Source organism: Sus scrofa, chromosome 18 (genome assembly GCF_054392235.1).
Source record: "Sus scrofa isolate SSC_HxYL_T2T_F1_AM1 chromosome 18, Sscrofa_HxYL_maternal_Yorkshire_Landrace_v2.0, whole genome shotgun sequence".
Classification (NCBI taxonomy): domain Eukaryota; kingdom Metazoa; phylum Chordata; class Mammalia; order Artiodactyla; family Suidae; genus Sus; species Sus scrofa.
In genome coordinates, this window is record NC_139400.1 from 62,229,709 (window position 1) to 62,249,450 (window position 19,742).

Sequence of the window (19,742 nt, forward strand, 5' to 3'; positions counted from 1 at the left end):
TCCTATGCCATATGCATATAATGAACTTAGTTTTTATATAAGGTATAAGGTGTATATACAACTAAAAACAGATTATAGACCTAAATGTAAATTATAAGGCTATGGAGTTCCCATCGTGGCTCAGCAGAAATGAATCCAACTAGGATCCATGAGGTTGCGGGTTCGATGCCTGCCCTCACTCAGTGGGTTAAGGATCTGGTGTTGCCAGGAGCTGTAGTGTAGGTCAAAGACGTGGCTCAGATCTGGCATTGCTGTGGCTCCGGCATAGGCCGGCGGCAATAGCTCCAATTCCACCCCTATCCTGGGAACCTCCATGTGCCACGGGTGTGGCCCTAAAAAAAAAAAAAAAAAAGACCAAAAAAAAAATACATATATATATAAAGCTATAATGATTTTAGAAAAAAACAAAGGTCAAAATATTTGGCATCTGGATTTAGGCAATGAATCCTTAGACATCATACCAAAAATATGTTCTGTAAAAGAAAAAAGAAGATAAATTGAACTTTATAAAAATTGGATACTTTTGCTCCCTGAAAGACACTGCTAAAAGAAGGAAAAACAGTTATAAACTGGGAGGAAAAAAACATATGCAAACCAAATATTTGGCAAAGGACTTTTCCAAGTATATATACATATTTTTTTTTTCTTTTTTAGGGCCACAGGTATGGCACTTGGAAGTTTCCAGGCTAGGGGTTGAATTGGAACTGTAGCTACCTGCCTACACCACAGCCACAGCAATGTGGGATCCAAACCAAATCTGCAACCTAAACCACAGCTCACGGCAATGCCGGATCCTTAACCCACTGAGTGAGGCCAGGGATTGAACCTGCGTCCTCATGGATACTAGTCGGATTCATTTCTGCTGCACCACAATGGAAACTCCTCCAGTATATATTTTTAAAAACCTCAAAACTTAATAACAGGAAAATGAACACCAAATTAAAAAAAAAAAATGGAACAAACATTTCACCAAAGGTGGCAGCAAATAAGTACATGAAAAGTGTTCAGCATCATTAGCCATTAGGAGAATCTGAATTAAAACTGGATGGGTACCACTAACATCTATTAGAAGGTATACAACTGTAAAAACCAAGAGTTGGACTGATGGCAGACAAAAGTGAACAGAATCATCTGATGGCCTAAGAGTGCTTAAGAAAATGGAATTTTACTTCTATCTCAGTGGATACTCAGCAGAGAAAAAAAATGAGTCACTTAATCTTCCCTGCTTTAGCCCTAGTTGAAAGCAATAACGATGCTTATTAAAAGTGAGTAGGAATTTAGGAATTACTCATAACAAAACGTAATGCACTCAAATACTTAAAACATAGGTTTACCACATTCTGTATTTCAGTCAGGGCACAGGTACCTGAATTCAGGCTGGTGCATTATGATTAGATTGCGTGTCATCTTCATATAAAAAAGCAAAGTGTTTCGACTATTTTCATGGATATAAGTAAACGAAGGTCTAATTTCAAAGCAATATACTTGGAGAGGGACAGGAGAGAAATAATAATCAAGAGAGTGAGTCCAGTGACCATCATCAAGGCATCCATTCCATAAGAAGAATTATCCATCCACAAGAAAAACTATCCATCCATCAAGAAGAACTATCCATCCACAAGAAGAACTATCCACCCACAAGAAGAACTGTCCACCCACAAGAAGAACTGTCCATCCACAAGAAGAACTACCCATCCACAAGAAGAACTACCCATCCATCAAGAAGAACTATCTATGCACAAGAAGAACTACCCATCCACAAGAAGAACTATCCATCCATCAAGAAGAACTGTCCAGGAGTTCCCGTCGTGGTGTAGTGGTTAACGAATCCGACTAGGAACCATGAGGTTGCGGGTTCGGTCCCTGCCCTTGCTCAGTGGGTTAAGGATCCGGCGTTGCCGTGAGCTGTGGTGTAGGTTGCAGATACGGCTCGGATCCCGCGTTGCTGTGGCTCTGGCGTAGGCTGGCGGCTACAGCTCTGATTCGACCCCTAGCCTGGGAACCTCCATATGCCACGGGAGCGGCCCAAAGAAATAGCAAAAAACCAAAAAAAAAAAAAAAAAGAAGAAGAAGAAGAAGAACTATCCATCCACAAGAAGAACTACCCATCCACAAGAAGAACTGTCCACCCACAAGAAGAACTGTCCACCCACAAGAAGAACTATCCATCCACAAGAACTACCATCCACAAGAATAACTGGCCATCCACAAGAAGAACTGGCCATCCACAAGAAGAACTGTCCATCCACAAGAAGAACTGTCCATCCACAAGAAGAACTGTCGATCCACAAGAAGAACTGTCCACCCACAAGAAGAACTGTCCACCCACAAGAAGAACTGTCCACCCACAAGAAGAACTATCCATCCACAAGAACTACCATCCACAAGAAGAACTGTCCATCCACAAGAAGAACTGTCCATCCACAAGAAGAACTGTCCATCCACAAGAAGAACTGTCCACCCACAAGAAGAACTGTCCACCCACAAGAAGAACTATCCATCCACAAGAACTACCATCCACAAGAAGAACTGTCCATCCACAAGAAGAACTGTCCATCCACAAGAAGAACTGTCCACCCACAAGGAGAACTGTCCACCCACAAGAAGAACTGTCCACCCACAAGAAGAACTGTCCATCCACAAGAAGAACTATCCATCCATCAAGAACTACATATGAGCGCACCTAAACTTTACTTACACACAAGTCCAAAGATAAAGAAATGCTAAACACACATACACACAAAATACAATAGCTTGGAGTATGGCTTAGGAAACAAATCAACACATAAAAATACTAATCAATGCAAAAAAGGGCAAAATATATGGTAGAAACTGACAAATGAGTTGACATAAAGGCCACAAACATCTAAAGAGCGATGTGGATAAAGATAACACAACCTGTAGAACAAACAACACGACAAGGGAGTCCATTGCACCTGATCCATATTTTGGTTCCAACACTTACTTGAGGTACAAGCTGGGCAAATTATTTAAGCACCTATAAATGGCATTTTATTTTATTTATTTTGTTTTTATAGGGCCACACCCACGGCACATGGAGGTTCCCAGGCTAGGGGTCCAATCAAAGCCATAGCCGCTAGCCTACACCACAGCCACAGCAATGTGGGATCCGAGCCGTGTCTGCGACCTACACCACAGTTCACTGGCAACACCAGATCCTTAACCTACCGAGTGAGGCCAGGGATCAAACCTGCGTCCTCACTGATGCTAGTCAGATTCGTTTCCACTGAGCCACAATAGGAACTCCTAAAACGGCACTTTAAAAGGGACAACTTAATTTGTTCATTTGGGTTAAATGAGCAAAAGCATGAAAAACACAACTTAAAATAGCTCCTGGCACACAGTAAGAGAAAAGATATTAGCCATTGTTGTTTTATCTTCATTGTCATACAGGAAACATGTTGATATCCCTCCAAAATCCAACCAGCACATACAAATCGGTGGTTTTTCAGTCCCCTTGGGAAAGGTCCACTTTTCTGTGACATTGTACATGGGACTCTGGCCAGGCGTTAGGGTTCTGGATGCTGGCCTGGCTTCGTCACCCGTTGGCTGCGTGACTTCGAAGTAGCCGCTCCCCATTTCTGGACCTCAGTCCATGCCCGTAAATGCAGAGTCAGCCCCAGGCCCCTCCCACACTCTCCCGGCATGCACATCTCATTGCATCTGCTATGATGTACCACCGGCTCCGTGTGGTCATCCCACCACCTACCAACCCATCCTGCGTGATTATGGGCCAACCACACGAATCAGCTCAAAGGGGTGGGTGCTGCAGCTCAGGCGCACTCCAGCTTTGTCTTCCTCAGTCAGAAAACAGAAGAAACCTAACATCTTTGGTCCCCAGATTAATGACACCCTGGGTGGGGGGTCTGTGGGAGTCCTCCAGGTGCTCTGCCGGCTGGTCTTTGTGCTGGTAATGCTTGTAGTATGACAATGCCTTTACTTTTGTTTCTAGTAAGAATTAATAAATTACTTGTGATATTTAATGAGAAGCAGATGCTCCCAATGGGAATGGGCCTGGTTGCCCATCAATTCTGGTGGGAGCGTTCTTGCCGTGGTGAACGGAAGCAGACGGAGTCGTGACCCACAGGGTATTCTGCAAGACCAAAGTCATCTGCAGACAGCAGAGCCGAGAACAACTGCTATGTATAATTCGAAGTGGATGGAACAATGATACGATGCTTAAAATTAGAAAAAGCATTTGGTTTCTATAGTTCAAAGCTAATAAGCTCTATGGCCCTGAAACTGTTCCAGATGCTAAGAAGTGACTCTCTGTGACAGAGGTGGTATAGCTAGTAAGTCAACAGCTACTGAAAAGCTGTCTGGACAAACCTCCTCTTGGGGCTGGGATTGGCACAATATGCAAAAAGCACCATACTTATCCGGCACTAACGCTGCGTCAAGCACACAGTCAAAACAATCCATCTATGGACCCCGACTTGCACATATGAAGTAAGTTGTCAAATATCATATACCTCATTCAGCTGGATTTTGGCACGTCAAGAATTCCTACAGATCGATAGCCTGTGTGTGTATATATATTGTCTGTTTTTATTTTTATTTTTTGCTTTGTTCTATGAAAGCTTAGCCTTCAGGGATCTTATACTCTAGTTAGACAAATGAAACAAAGTGAAAATTTACAACTGTAATTATAAGTGTTCAGACAGCATATGGTATAGACAAGCCACTGTGGAAGATGATAAAATTAGTTTCTGACCAGTGACCTCCTACCTCCACAACAGGAATGTACGTCTCTGTCTCACTGATATTGAAGCACATGACATGTTTCTGCCTCTTCTAATGGGTGCGGTGTATTTGGCTGAACCTGGATTTGGAGTCTAGCCATGTGACTTTATTTACTTGGCTGATGAAACTATAGCAAACACGTTATCAGCAGAGAACGGACAAGAGCTTGTATGATCAGGCTTCTCCCCTGTGCCTCTACTGTTGCCACCAGACGAGTTTCCCCTGGTATTTGTGTCCCTTGAGCCCAGAATGGGCACATGTGAAGCAGACCTGAGACCAGTCAATAGCAGAAGTGGACAAACCCAGGCTGGCCTGCCGCTTGAAACAGAGGGTCCAGCCTCACAAGGAAGAGAATAAATGTTGCTGGGTAAGGCCATTAAGTTCTGGTGGCCTGCTTTATAGCAAGAGCCTTTGCAACCACCACGAGAAACTCTGAAATAATGAGGAATGGGGCTTTCTCTGCTCCAACTATACAATCAACACCGATGGAATTATAGTGAAACTTATCAAAGTTACCCTAACAGAAAGAATGACTTTCAGCCTAGACCAGCACTTGACAAACAAACCGATCCTCCAAGGAAATCGGGAGGAGACTGGTTAAGTGCGAAAACTTCAAGAAAAGATTCAGAGAAGCCTGAGTTGGCAGAGTTCACCCCAGCACAGTCAAGGAGAGAGAGATCCAACCCACATACCCCAGTTTCTATAGGAACTGCATCCCTGTTGGGGCGAATGCACTAAGATATCATAGCCTAAAATGATCTGCAATTTGAAATAAGAGTACCAGCCCTACTTGCCCACTTCAAGGCTTAACAAACATCCTTTATTCGCCTGTTGATCTCGCAGCTTCCCATGAGCAATGGCCAACAGCGAGAATGGACTAGTCCTGTCCACATGAGAACTCAGGTCCAGTGACAGCTGTGTTGTCAGTGGATGTTAACACAATGGCACTGGGGTTATACAGCAGTCTGCGAACGTGGTTAGTGTGAGTCTGACCGGGAAAAACACATCTGCTCTCTGTGTGCAGACCAACGCAGTTTCAGAGACAGAAAAGCAGTGACTTGACTGGGGTGAAATCCACTCGGGAGACCTGTTAGTAGCCAGTAGCCACCAGTCTCTTCTGGAGGTCATGTGACTTCACCAGCAGGGTCCTTTCCTACTTTAAAGCACATTAAGGCTCGAAGAAGAAATGTTCCTTTAAATTTATTCTCAAAATAAGTTGTGGTTAATAAGGGCCAAGCACATTTAGACAGGGGAAGGTTATGATGACCTGAGGAGTCAGAGGAGGCCATTTCCCAGGAAGCAGGAAGTCCCACAGGGCAGGGGGTTAAAAATGTAATTGCAAGATAATGGGTTTAACATCATGGAGAAAAGTGTGAACCTAGAGTCTGGCTTCTTCATACGCAGTCAATGGTGAAGGGATCCTAATCATCGGACACGGGAGGAAGTCTCAACTGGAAGGCAGAAAATTGGGTAGGAATTGACAGTGCTATGAAATGAAACGTATATAACATGCCTAAAACTTTTCAGAGCATAGAGACACCAGTTTTCCGTAAAGAGAAAACCACGGATGTTCCAAGGGTATACAAGTGTGGTTAATGGGAGGCAGGTGCTCAGGAAGCATTTCTTAGAACGACTGTTTTCAAACAGTCATGCTCTTGTGAGGAGGATGCTCGCGGGGCTGGGACGGACTGGTAAGTAAATGGACGAATATGCAGTGACCTTTGGGGCCTGCGAGCTGAAGTCTGCCGCTTGCCAGCAGCCTCGGCCTGGAGTAAGACACGAGCCACTGCAGCCGCCGACCCGCAGCACCCCTGAGTGGAGCTCAGGGCAGACACACCAGGAGGGAGGCCCTCTGTGCTCTGGGAAAACTGGAACAACGGGCCTTCAGGTAGTCAGATATTTTTAGAAGACGATCTATGTGCCCAATTTTGCATCTCCTCATATTTAGAAACACACTGAAATCCTTCGTGGTGGTGTCTGCTCCTTGTGACGGGCAGTAACCTTCAGGAGATGAGCATGTGTGCATATTGTAAGGGGTGTGTGTGCTGCACACCCTCCCCTCACCTTGATCACATCCGGATATCCCTCCTTTTCCTCCTTGGGGGGTATTTCAGCCTGGTCTGTAGTTAAGGACAAAGAAGGTCATGGTCGGTCCGGGACTCTGTCCATGCAGTCCCTTCCAAGGGTGAGAGCCAGTGAGTCTTGCAAGCTGTGAAAACTCAGGATACTGGGCCTGACAGTGGAGGCGCGTGTCAAAGGAAGTGATTTCCGTGAGCCCAGGCCTCTTTTGTTCCTGCTCCCTGCCCTTTGTTGCAAAAACTCTGATATATCCTAGCTCCTCCTCCCTGCCTCTGAGTGGTTTCTCAGGGCCACCTGAGATGCTGTCTCCCAGGCTTAAGTCCTAATTTCGCCCCAAATAAAACTTAACTCTGAACGTTCAGGCTGTGTATTTTTTTAGTCGATAGACTTAATTCTCATCATTAATCACAGAAGACTTTAACAGGTGGGTGGCATGATTACTCTTACAACGTTTGCCTGAGAACCTACAAAATAATTTCATATCCATTGCTTTATCTTGCCTTTGTGACAATGGTCACATATATGACTAATGTTATTTTAGAGGTGTGAGACCCAAACATGAAAGAGGGTATGACTTCAAGATTTCTCAGCTAACTAGTGAGAGGTGACGTTAGCCAGTAAGTGGTGTGCTGGAGCAAGCTCGTGCATCTTCTCCCAGCTCTGCATTCAGCCATGTGACACGGGTGGCCTGAGACCATTCACCATGGGAGTATTTACACATGGAAACAGGCAGATGAACCCTATAAATCAAGGATTCCCATCACCCCTTGCTCCACCTCAAGAGGTCGTTGTTCAATATTTCACCACACGTCATTAACTAGAACACAGGTTGTGTAGATAGGGGTTCTATCCTCTGCCTACCAAGAGCGTCAATTCACCAAATCTTACTCTGGTCCTCTCTCGTGGCTGCACCTAGAGGAGCCCACAGATGCACAAGCAGATACCTCTAGACTCATCTCTAACTCTTTCCAGAGATGTAGTGTTAACACTGTCCTGTTAATGAGGTGAAGACAGACTTTTGGAGGAGGGAATAAAGCATCTGGACTTCAGTAATTTCCTAACAGTTAAATACTTTGTGAAACTATAACTTTACATCTTTGGTTGACCCACACAGTACAGGGAATCTTAATTAAAACATTTGCATCCTGGAGTTCATTACCAAATATTCCAGCCAGGTAAACAGATAAGCATAGCATGAGCAGATATTCAATAACTATAAGTTATCCTGGTAGGGAGGTCATCGTATTTAAAATATTAACGTCAATTTACTATAAACCAATGTTTCTCAAGTACTTTCAGGTAGTTTTCTTTTGTTTGCATTTTAAATTTTTTGACTTTTTTAGGGCTACACCCAGGCTAGGGATAGAATGAGAGCTGTAGCTGCCAGCCTACATCACAGCCACAGTAACGCTGGATCCTTCACCCACTGAGAAAGGCCAGGGATTGAACCTGCATCCTCATGGATGCTAGTTGGGTTCATTACTGCCAAGCCACAATGGGAATTCCTCTTTGTATTATTTTTAAAACTACAGAGTAAATATGATTTTTCAAAGTACTTAACACAAATGCCATACAGCTTAATAATAAAGAGGAACCAGTAAATACAGGTTATTATATTCCTCTGATCCTCTACAACTCAATCTTTAATTGACCATGTCTCTTGCTTCTACAAAGACTTCCTGCAGCCAAGGAGAGTCAACAAAAACACCAGCAGTACCAAAAAAAAAAATGAAAGGAAGCCAGTAAGAAAAGCAGATTGCAGTAGGAATAGAAAGATCTGGAAGTCACAATAATTACATTTTTACTTTAACTTGGTTGGTGCTAAAGAAAACAATATTGCCTGGCCTGTCTGCAAAGCTCCCTATATTTTACACAGAAGCTGGAAGATAGAGGGTTTCCTTTTTAAGCATTTATCCAAGGATTATGCCATTAGGACAAGGCTAATTTGCTCTCAAAGAGATTATGAGGTGGGACTCATCAATTATGACTCTAAAGATAAGCTGATTCTACACAAAAAGGCAACGGGCAGTGCACGTGCGGTGCTCACTGCGCAGTCTCTCAAGGCCTAAGTGATGCAGTCTTTCCCTCACGGTGCCTCCCTCACCGCTTTCTTGCCATGGGTGTGATCGCTAGAGGACTCCAGCCACCTGAGTGCCTGCCCCCATTCTAGAGTGCCATGATTTTTTTTTCTTTACGTTTTCTTGAAGTATAGTTGATTTACAATGTTGTGACAATTTCTGCGGCACAGCAAAGTCACTCAGCCATGTGTGTGTGTGTGTGTATAGCCCAGAGAACTCTACCTAATATTCTGCCATCATGTATGTATCCATTCTCTTTCAGATTCTTTTCCCACATAGATGATCACAGAACATTGGGTAGAGTTCTCTGTGCTGTACAGCATGTACCCGTCGGCCAATCATTCCTTATACCTCAGTGTGCATATGCCAATCCCAAACCCCCAAACCATCCTTCCCGCCCCCTCATCTGTCCCCTTGGGTGACCATAAGTTTTTCCAAGTCTGTGAGCCTGTTCCTGCAAATAAGTTCATTTGTAATCTTTTTAATGGATAGAATGCCGTACTTTAAACCATCAAACCTGTGTCGGGCAAATGAAGGGAAGCCGAGGAGCTACGCTGCCACATAGAGGGCTAGAAATAGCCTCGAGCCTGGCACATGGGCCAATGGAGTTTTTAAACAAGCCTCCCCGGTGAGATGGAATTGAAGCTAGCTTTGAGTAGCAGTGGTTTAGATGACTGTATCTTAGTGGTGACTGCATGAGAGACAGGAGTCAATGATTTTGATGTTCTCATCTCTAAAATCCCTTCTCCACCAGTAGGTTGCAATTTGAAGCATCGAGAACTCTAGTAGAACCATACCATTCTCCCTTGGGGAAAGGAATAAAGGAGAAATAATTAAGAGAGAGGTAAAGGGGGTGGGAGAGAAAGGAAAAAGGGATGAGGAAAAAAGAGGAAGTTGTTCTATGCTTTTTCATGAGCTGGGCAACTAATCCAGCCCTCACCAGGGAGGAGTCCGCTCAAATGGGGGGGGGGGGTTCCTTATATTACAGCACCAAGCATGGGTACCTTAAACTGAACTGTACTTTTAGGGCCAGTCACTGGCATCACCTGCAAGCAACTTTCACTTTTCAGCATTACTGCGTTGTTGAGGGGATATAAGAGCAAACTGGGGATGAGGCCCAGTAGAACCGTTATTTAAATTCTGTGCAGTAGGCGACCTTAATAAGTGGTTAATTGGAGCCTATTCTCTATGCTCAAGCCAGACTCCTCTTCAACTGAGAATAATTAAGACAAAGTCAGTTTCAAATGTTGATACTCACCTAGAATCCCAAAGTGGGGAGGGGGAAAGAAGAAATTTAGTTGAGCCCCAATAAAAAATTTATCCCAGGGACCATGAACAAACGCAAAGGAAAGGGGGGAATAAACCCTCTCTTTTGATGTAAGAGCTTTAGTCAATTTTACTCTGTTAAGTCATCTGTTTTCCTATAAATTAGCTGCTCTTTTAGCTGAGCCTCACTGAAAAAAAAAAAGGCAAGATAATAAAATGTACAACATTTATTGTGCATGCAGCACATCCAGGATTCATGACTTGGAACTCCAAATCAGAACGAGGAATTTGGAACACAAAATATAGAACGAACGTGCAGCATGGCGTTACATGGAGCCTGGCCGCGAGAAGGCACAGGAACCAAGTACAGCTGGCACTTCGCGATTACAAGTGGCACAACACGGTGGCAGAGATCTAGTGTTTTTTAATGCACATGACTCCGTATGGAATGTTTTTGTTCATGATGTATAGCTACTGACACTGACAACTGGCCAGGTGCCGTATGTACACTGAGTTAACACGGGCTAGGAGCAGATTATCCTAAGCAAGATACAGACTTGCCTAGCCTGGCCAAGCAACGCAAGGTGCTGTGATGTGGATTTGTATATGAGAACACCGGGGTTCCCGACGTGGCACAGCAGAAACAAATCCAACTAGGAACCAGGAGGTTTCCGGTTTGATCCCTGGCCTCACTCAGTGGGTTAAGGATCCAGCGTGGCTGTGGCTGTGGCTGTGGTGTAGGCCGGCAGCTGTAGCTCCGAGTGGACGTCTAGCCTGGGAACCTCCGTATGCTGCGGATGCAGCCCTAAAAACACAAAAGACAGGGAGTTCCCGTCGTGGCGCAGTGGTTAACAAGTCCGACTAGGAACCATGAGGTTGCGGGTTCGGTCCCTGCCCTTGCTCAGTGGATTAATGATCCGGCGTTGCCATGAGCTGTGGTGTAGGTTGCAGACGTGGCTCGGATCCCGCGTTGCTGTGGCTCTGGCGTAGGCCGGTGGCTACAGCTCCGATTCAACACCTGGCCTGGGAACCTCCATATGCCGCAGGAGCGGCCCAAGAAATAGCAACAACAACAACAAAAAGACAAAAGACAAAAGACAAAAAAAGAAAAAGAACACCAACATATATATATACTCAATTTCACAAATACAGACAAGTCTATATATTGATATGTGTCTATCTTTATGAAATATATGTCTTTATAAAAAACACCTCTGCCTGGAGTTCCCGTCATGGCTCAGTGGTTAACAAATCCAACTAGGAACCATGAGGTTGCGGGTTGGAACCATGAGGTTGCGGGTTCGATCCCTGGCCTTCTCAGCGGGTTAAGGATCCAGCATTGCCGTGAGCTGTGTGTAGGTTGCAGACGCGGCTCAGATCCCGCGTTGCTGTGGCTCTGGCAGAGGCTGGTGGCTACAGCTCCGATTCGACCCCTAGCCTGAGAACCTCCATATGCTGCGGAAGCGGCCAAGGAAAGGGAAAAAGACAAAAAAAACCCTCTGCCTTTACGAAATATATGTATTGTACATACAATCTTCTATACATTACTCACATACATGACACATTTGTTAGGATTAACATTCCATGCAGCAGACAGGGCTTAAGTGAAAACACATTTGGAGAGCTTTAAGGAAGAAGGCAGTTGAAGAAAGAAACAGCGGTCTTTGCATCTTGTGCCTTCTTTGCTCCCTTTCCCCTCAACGCAGTCCCAGTATGTGTACTTGACCTGTATACATGTTTGTGTATGTACGTGTGTGTGCATGTTACATATGTGCACATGAAGAAAACAGTGCTGATTTGATATTTTATTTAACTAAAGAAAATACCTGGAATCTTATCAAATTTCCTTATCTTACAGGCACCAAAACTGGGCCCCAGGAACAAGTGAAGACTAACTGAATTTGTACCATCTGTGTGTGTAGTTTTATGTGTGTGTGTATGTGTGCATTTATCTGTCCACTGACTGATAGAGAGATATCTGTCTCTCTCCCTCTATGGATGCATATGTATACACACCATATAAAATGTAAAATGAGAAAGTATAAAATAGTAGAATAATCCCACCACATAGAGATGACGGCTGTTAGTATTCTACTATTAAGGTAGCGATTGATTTTCTAAAATCTATCCAATAGAGAGAGATATAGGGAAGAGAATTATATTATTTTATAATATTGTTTAAGTTTAACAGCATTCTGATAAATACTGACTATAACTACTTTAAATCAATAATTTTGTAGACCTAAATACTACCCTTTTTTATTTGCATTTCTTTGTCTATTATGGAGTTTATTCTAACCCTCGTTGTGGAAGTTATATTTTTTTCCCAAGCTGTGATGGGTATTTAATTTTATTAAATGCTGATAAATGTCTACTAAGATTATACATGTAGCTTTTCTAACTGGACTTGTGCTGTTTGATATGAAGAGATGGCCTAATATTTATTAGCTTCCATCCATTCCTGCATTAACGTTCTTGATGGAGGCAGATTGTCTTTCTTTTACCAGATATGCTTAATTCAGTTGCTAATATTTTATTGTCTATAATTTTCATATGCTGTTTCTATCAGGTTATTTTAGTTTATAAAATGATCTGAACAGCTTTTTAAACTCTTTCCATGGCATGGAACAATTTATTAAGCCTGTTTCTTGAAAACCTGATCAACAAGTCCTTTGTGGAAATAATTCTTTGGTAACTTTTTTTAGTTTCTAGGTATTCCACATATTCTATTTTTAAGTTATTTATGAGTCAATTTTCCCCACTTAACACTTTAAAAAAATAAACCATCTTTTGTAATAAAATTCCCATATTTGTAAGCATATTTAGATAACATGTTTTGTTGACTATTAATATCTTCTTTCTGTATTTTTAAAAGTATTATTTATCTTTTGCTTATATGGCCTCTATCAGTTTTTTCCATCATATTTTATTTCTATTTTGTAAAAATTAAAGTTACTAAAAGATTGTCTTTTTTTATTTCCTTTACCCCACAGATGCACTGATTTTTGCTTTTATTATTTTTATTATTTACTTTATTATTTATTATTATTTTCCTCCTGGTTTGTTTAATTTTTTGCCATTTCTCCAATTTCTGGGATTGACTGCTTAGTTCATTTATTTTCATTCTTTTATGTTAAGTAAGTATAATTAACACCATAAATTTGAGCCCACTGTGTTACTAGCCAGAATTTTTTTTTTAATTTTCATTATATGTCTAAATAATCACCCTTCATTCATTGATTGATTATTCCCTTAGCATCTTCCAAGTGCCAAGTATTGTCTTCTTTCAGAAAAAACCTAAAATTACTATTTTAATATTTTCTTAGAACAGTGGGTTTTAAGAAAATTTCCCTCTTTTTGAAGTGGTTAGATTTGTGTTGGTTTTGACTATTTGCTTAAATGTGTTAATAGGTATTAGTCAAAGGCATTACAGTCAGAGTAATCTACAGATAGCCTAGTTGTTGGAAACTCTCAGTTTTTCCTTTGTGGCTTGATATATGATGAGCTTTTATAAATATTTAACAGGTGACCAAAAGAGGGAAAGGTTTCTGCAATATGCATTTAAATTTATTAGCTTGGTTGGACTCTCTCATTTCATTTTTCTAAGGCTGAGAAATCTGTGCAAGAACATAACTGACAATTACTCACCTGACCCAGGCTTCTTTTAAATAATTGCTGCGACATTTTAATGCATTTCATGACCATCGCACAGTAATTCTAAATTTTACACAGCAAGACAGAATAGTCTTCATTCTGTGTTTTTTGGCTAAAAAATTTTTCCTAAAATTACTATTGTCACATATTTTTTGTTTCTATTTTCTGAAAAGTCCGTGCTCACCAAATTACTTTTCACGTGTGAATAAATAACCGTAGATAAATGAAACACTCAGAGAGAGAAACACAATACCACCTCTGTAAGGAGCTCCATGGAGTTGTCCTCATTTCTGGCTCTTAATGAGCCTGGGTCTCTGAGTTAGTGGGAAATGGATAAAACCTTTTGCTTACATCATTCTGGGAGGTAGACCTGCTCTGTTTCATTACATGAAAACATAGGCAATCCACCAATTTTTTTTCTCAGCCCAATTCTTTCGACCTTACTGATGGAGAAGTGAGCCCAAACTCTGGCACCACCTTGTTGGCCACTCTTAGTTTTCAGTCTGGTGGTATTTCCAGGTCATCCTTGCTGTCGGCAGGAGCTGTATCAGGACTGCCAATCAGATGCTCTTTTAAAGCTCAGTGAGGATTAGGCTCACGTCCTGATACAAAAATTACATAAATGCTATGCAAAATAAATATAACATCATCTGGCTATACTTTGATACTGTTAGTTCTCATGATCTTGGAACAATCCAAGTTGCCATTTCAAGGGTGATGAAGTCACTAGGAAGTGTTACCTGCAAGATCCCTCCACAGTACGTTCCTTTCAGTTGCAGGCAACTTATTAAAAACAAGGAACATACGGGTTTTCGCATATTCCCAAGAGGAATAGTTAGTGTATCACTTCAAAATTTAATTTCGAGAACATAAGTAGGAAGAGATTTCAAGAATAACAGTTTGTTTCGTGTCCAGTGGAACCTGGAGTCTGACCCGCTGCTCAGGGTGCCGATGCTCTTCTGGCCATTCGCTCAGTGCTTATGGGTGCTGACCGCTACTTGTAGTCAAATAAGCCAGACTCTACATGTACCATCTTGCAGTGATCTTCTCATTTATGCTTTAAATAGTCCTAAGTGGATCCCTTCCTTTAACTTTCTAGAAAGGCCTTTAGAAAAATGTTGGAGTAACCCTTCGTAGCTGCAAGGAACATAAGCTCTCTTTTCCCCAAATAGTTAAAGCAGGCTCTCCGAATGCCGCCTAGTACTAACCTCGATAAGGAGCACGGGCAGATCCCATCAGAACCGCCAAACAGTCACGCAGACCTGTGTAGGTCTCTGTTCTCCAAGAGACTTGAATTATTTCAGAAATTAGGTAAACTCTATGTCTGCAAAATCACAAACCAGGACACTCTTGGCTGGCTTAGGTGGCGCATGTGGCAGTGGGGACAGGAGGTGTACACAGAGACTGAGCCCCTCCCTGCACGTGGCGGCCATGGCGCGGGGGATGAGGCAGAGAGAAGCGTGGGAGAGAGACCCCAGGGCCAGGAAGTTGGGTGAGGGTGAAACTGGGTGAAGGTCAGGCGTGTGATACCTGTGTGGGTGTGCCCATGTGTTGTAGGCACACTGAGCGTGCTGAACGGCCAAGCCATACAGTCTGTGCAGAAGGCTCACCCACTCCAGATACTGCAAAGTGGCCAACAGGCCAAACCCAAAGTCGTGAAATGGCCAGTTGGATCCACATGTGGCCAATCCTAAATCAAAACAATGAAAGACATTTCCAAGAGCAGCACTAGGAAGGGGTATCTAGCTAGAATCTGGAAGAAACGATGCCAGCGGCAAAGGACTGTCGAAATGTGTGCTGGTCATCCACCCCCAGCCAACGAATGCAGTCCTGGGAGCAGCTTCCAGGGAGCAGCCCTCCTCCGCAAGCAGAACGTGAAAAAGACAAACTTCGGGGTCCTGCAGGCCCAAATCACGACCAGAGTTCTCTCCGGAGGAAGAAGACTGACTTCATGGGAATTTCTGTAAAATTCACTAAGAAACTCCCCCAAATCTTCACTATAAGGAGTCGCTTGCTTCCAAGCACTCAAACTGACTTAGAATCATAAATAACTGTGTGTTGACTTCAAGGAAATTTTTTCACTGTTTTACTACTTATATGATAAAAGATGGCAGCTTTTAGAAAATTTAAAAATATAGGAAAGAAAAAAAGTTTCAAGATTCTAACCACTAAGAGAGTCAGTTACTGTCAAAGATTTGATGGACACCCTTCCAAGACTAGCTCTATAATATATGTATATATATGTATGACCATATATGTATATAATTTGCACATAAATGGGATCAACATATACATGCTGTTTTACAAGCTGTTTTTTTCCAACAATATGTCAAAGAGATTTTTTAAGATAGGGTACAGACAGATACACACACACACACACACACACGATCTTGTTTAAGAGCCATAGAGTAATACAGTGTGTGAGATTTTTTTAGGGTATATTTAACCAGTTTCTCACTGATAAGCAGCTAGATTTTGTCCACCTCTCCTTATCACAATGCGGTAACATCTCCTTACAGGTACAGATTACATACTTGTCTGTGTACTTACTTTGGAAAGATTTCTAAAATAAGATTACTCAATTAAAGGGCAGCCCATGCAAAATTTTGATATTCCAGAAGACCTTTTTTTTTTCTCAAACCTAATTCCTTTGACCTATTGATGCGGAAGGGTTCCCAGATTCTGGCACTGAGCTGTTGGTCACTCTTAATTCTCAGTCTGGTGATTTTTCAGTGCATTGAATTAATTTTCATTCACTCATTCAGTATGCTTGGATACCCACTAGTGACCAGACACTATATTCTGCAATAAGGTTTCAGAAATAAAATCCAGAAGTAAAGAGATACCAGAAGTAAAGAGATACTTAGCATTCACTACATTGGTGGCCATAACAGGAATATGAACTGACATTTGTACTTAAATTTGATGGAAAAAGACGTTTTCCAGGTGGGGAAGGAGCGTCAACGTGTGACAGCAAAACCTTCCAAGCGGTAAACGCTGAAGTCCTTTGGAGACGAGCACCATTCCAGGGGCGTGGGGCAGGGGGTGCCTTTGTGCCCGCATTCTGTAAAACGCGCACAGGGGCCCAGAAGCCCTGAGGGAGACGCTCCCGTGAGGGCATCTGCCACAGACAAACGTGTCTGGGAAATTCAGCATCTTACAGGTTCACAACCCCTTACCCGCACACGTAGAGCTGAGTCACTTTGCTGTATACTTGAAACTAACACAACACTGCAGATCAACGACACTTTCACAATAAAAAAAAGTTACTTCCATTGCCGTCACTTCTGAGGGAAGAGATTATAAAACAAAATTTCACAGCCTCACCTCCCACAGTTACCCCCCAGTTACTTCCTATCCACCGTTGGTCACATCTGAATGGACACCACCACCTGCCCCAGTCCTCATCCTTCTTCAGTGACGAGGTTGGCAGATAACCAGTCCATCAGCAAGAAGAAGTCTGCGCTTAACTCTGCCCCTTGGATGGGAAAATACCTGAGCAGCTGTTGGTGGTGTCATGAACAATGCGAACTGTAAGCCGAAAGAAAGAGAGGAAAGGAAAGGCATTAAAGGAGTCTGTGGAACCGCACTTTCCTCCGAGTGGCTTCCTGTACCTCTGGGACACAAAGACCCACCGATTCTTCATTCTCTCACTCAGCCCACCATCCCTCCACCCAGCATTCACTGGGTGCTCACGATCTGCAGGTGCAGAGCCCGGCACTGGGAATACAGCAGCGGCAAGGTGAATACGGACCCCAGCTCACAGCCCTTGGAACAGGCAAGACTGCTGTAAAATTAGCAGTCACAACAAAGTGAGATGTTGTGCTAAGGATGCCTGGGTCTTATGAAAGCATAAACCAGAGGGACTTAAATAGGATGTGGCGTTGAGAATCCAGAGGATGAACAGTGGTTAATGAGACGAAGATAAAGGGGAAGCACCGGGGCTACAGAAGAGCGAGTAGAAGCTCAGAGTGTGAACAACGGAGGAGCGCACTGCGTCTAAGGGGTGGGGTGGGGGTGGGGAACCCCAAACCCCAAGCAGCTGGGCCCCACTGAGGGAAAGCGTGAGCAGAGCTGAGGCCGACAATGCTGGCGTTGGCCAGGTCAGGACGGCTTTAACCCCAAGGTACGGGGACCACATCCTACGGAGGGTGAGACCTGAGTGAGGCCTCGAGGCACCGTGTGCGCCTGGGTGTGTGTGTGGGGGGGTGGAGAACCGGGTGGGGAGGCGACAGTGTCCGACTTACAGGACAAGATTAGAGCGCTATTCAGGAACATCATGGGCCTGCGGCATCTACAGAGAACTGGAACTGGGGAGACCAGCCCGAGGGTGGCGGCAGTAGGAAGGTGGGGTGACATAGGCTGTGACGGAGAACACGTCAGAGCAGGCGAGTTCTGTCTCCTTGCGCAGATCAGGGTCCAAGGCCAACACAGGCGGAGTTTCCTCTAGACACGTGGCCCTTCTCCACGGCCTGGCTGGTCCACAGACGGTGTGGGGAGGAGCCCACAGCCCCGTGGATCTCCATGATACCACGCTATCTATCCCCCTTTGCCCCGTGCATCGTGTGGTCTGGGTAGGTGTCTGTGAGTGGGCTTTCCTTTTTCTCCTACGAATGTTAAAATCTGCTTTGCACTACTGGGAACGTGTTTGGTTTGTAGAAACAGACTCAAAAAAAAAAACAAGAGCCTGGGGAGTCGCCAGCTTAACCGGCCCATTTCTGCAGGACGGAGCCATCAATAACCTGGCAGGGCAATGAGAGGAAATGCACGACCAGGGGCCTGGTTCTGGGCTGGAGTCTTGGTGAAGCAGAGATGACAGATGCCACTGCTTTTTGCCAAAGCCCCATTCCAACCCCATTAGGGCATCGTGTAAGGATGAGCGTGCAAGAATCAAGCTGAAAACAAAGGTAGCTGGAGGGCTGCCCACAAGCTGGTGCACGGCTGTGCTCGCTGGGGGCTGGGCTGGGCAGTCTGGTCTGGTCTGGTCTGGCCTCACGCCCTCCTGTCTCTCTGCACCAAGGTATGCGGACGGCAGGGGGCCTGCGCTGGCTTCTGCTGGAGGACAGTGTGAGGAGGACTGGGGGCTTGGCCTTAGAAGCAGAGGCTCTGCAAACGAGTAAACCTCGGAGAAGGGGCAAACATGGGCTGTGACTGAGGTTATTCACAGGCCCTGGAAAAGGCAAGTCCATCTAAATCTGCAAGTGCTTAAACTGAGATCCTAAGCACATCAGGTTGCTGTGAACAAGAAGGATATTAAAAGCAACTTTGTGTGTGGCCGTTTGAAACTCCCTAGGATCCCTGCTGCTGACTTGCTGGTGGCCGGGGAGGGGGCTTCCCCAGGAGCTTATTCCCAGGCAGCCCAGGGCTGGGAGTTCTCAGAGGCAGAGTGGGACGCTTTCGTCTTCCATAACTGTTCATTATCACACGGTTGGCACCCTCTGGTCCATGTGCATGGGCTCCCTGGTCCCAAATAGAGGGCAGATGGCATGCCACTGCGAAGGGACTCCAGGCTTCGCCTCGCCCCGCCTCATCCACTGAGCTGGATGTGGAGAGAAGCTGCTGTGCTTGCAGAGCGTTCCTGAGGGATGTGTTGGGAGGCAGTTCTGGAATTCCCACTCGGCAACCTGTTAGAGGCGGGCTCTTGATCCACCAAGGCTCTCCCTGGAAGGAACGACATTCCGGATGGCTGGCCTGCCACTGAGTCTGTCCCCAGCCCTGGGGCGGGATCTGGGGGCTGCTACAGGACAGAGCTGAGCCTGGGCAGGAGCGGGGTCGGGGGGAAGAGCCTGTGTGCCAGAGGCTGCCCAGCTGCCTGGCCTGCTGCCGGCCTGGGGGACTGGGCGGGGGGAGGTGTCCCCCAGTCCGCAAAGCTCTCGCTCCCCTTCCTATCAGTACCGCTTC

The 19,742-nt window shown here is 44.5% G+C and overlaps 1 long non-coding RNA gene across 12 annotated transcripts in view; it reads right to left on the bottom strand.

The window, feature by feature from the left end:
* LOC110257602 (uncharacterized) overlaps positions 1–19,742 on the bottom strand; it is a 276,977-nt gene that overhangs the window by 140,178 nt on the left and 117,057 nt on the right. Inside the window, exon 7 of one of the 12 annotated variants that reach the window (XR_014833313.1) lies at positions 16,694–19,502. The exons of the other annotated variants lie outside the window; for them this stretch is intronic. This is a non-coding gene — a long non-coding RNA (uncharacterized LOC110257602). Of the gene's footprint in view, positions 1–16,693; positions 19,503–19,742 lie in introns of those variants that run through there. 12 annotated transcript variants of the gene reach the window in all.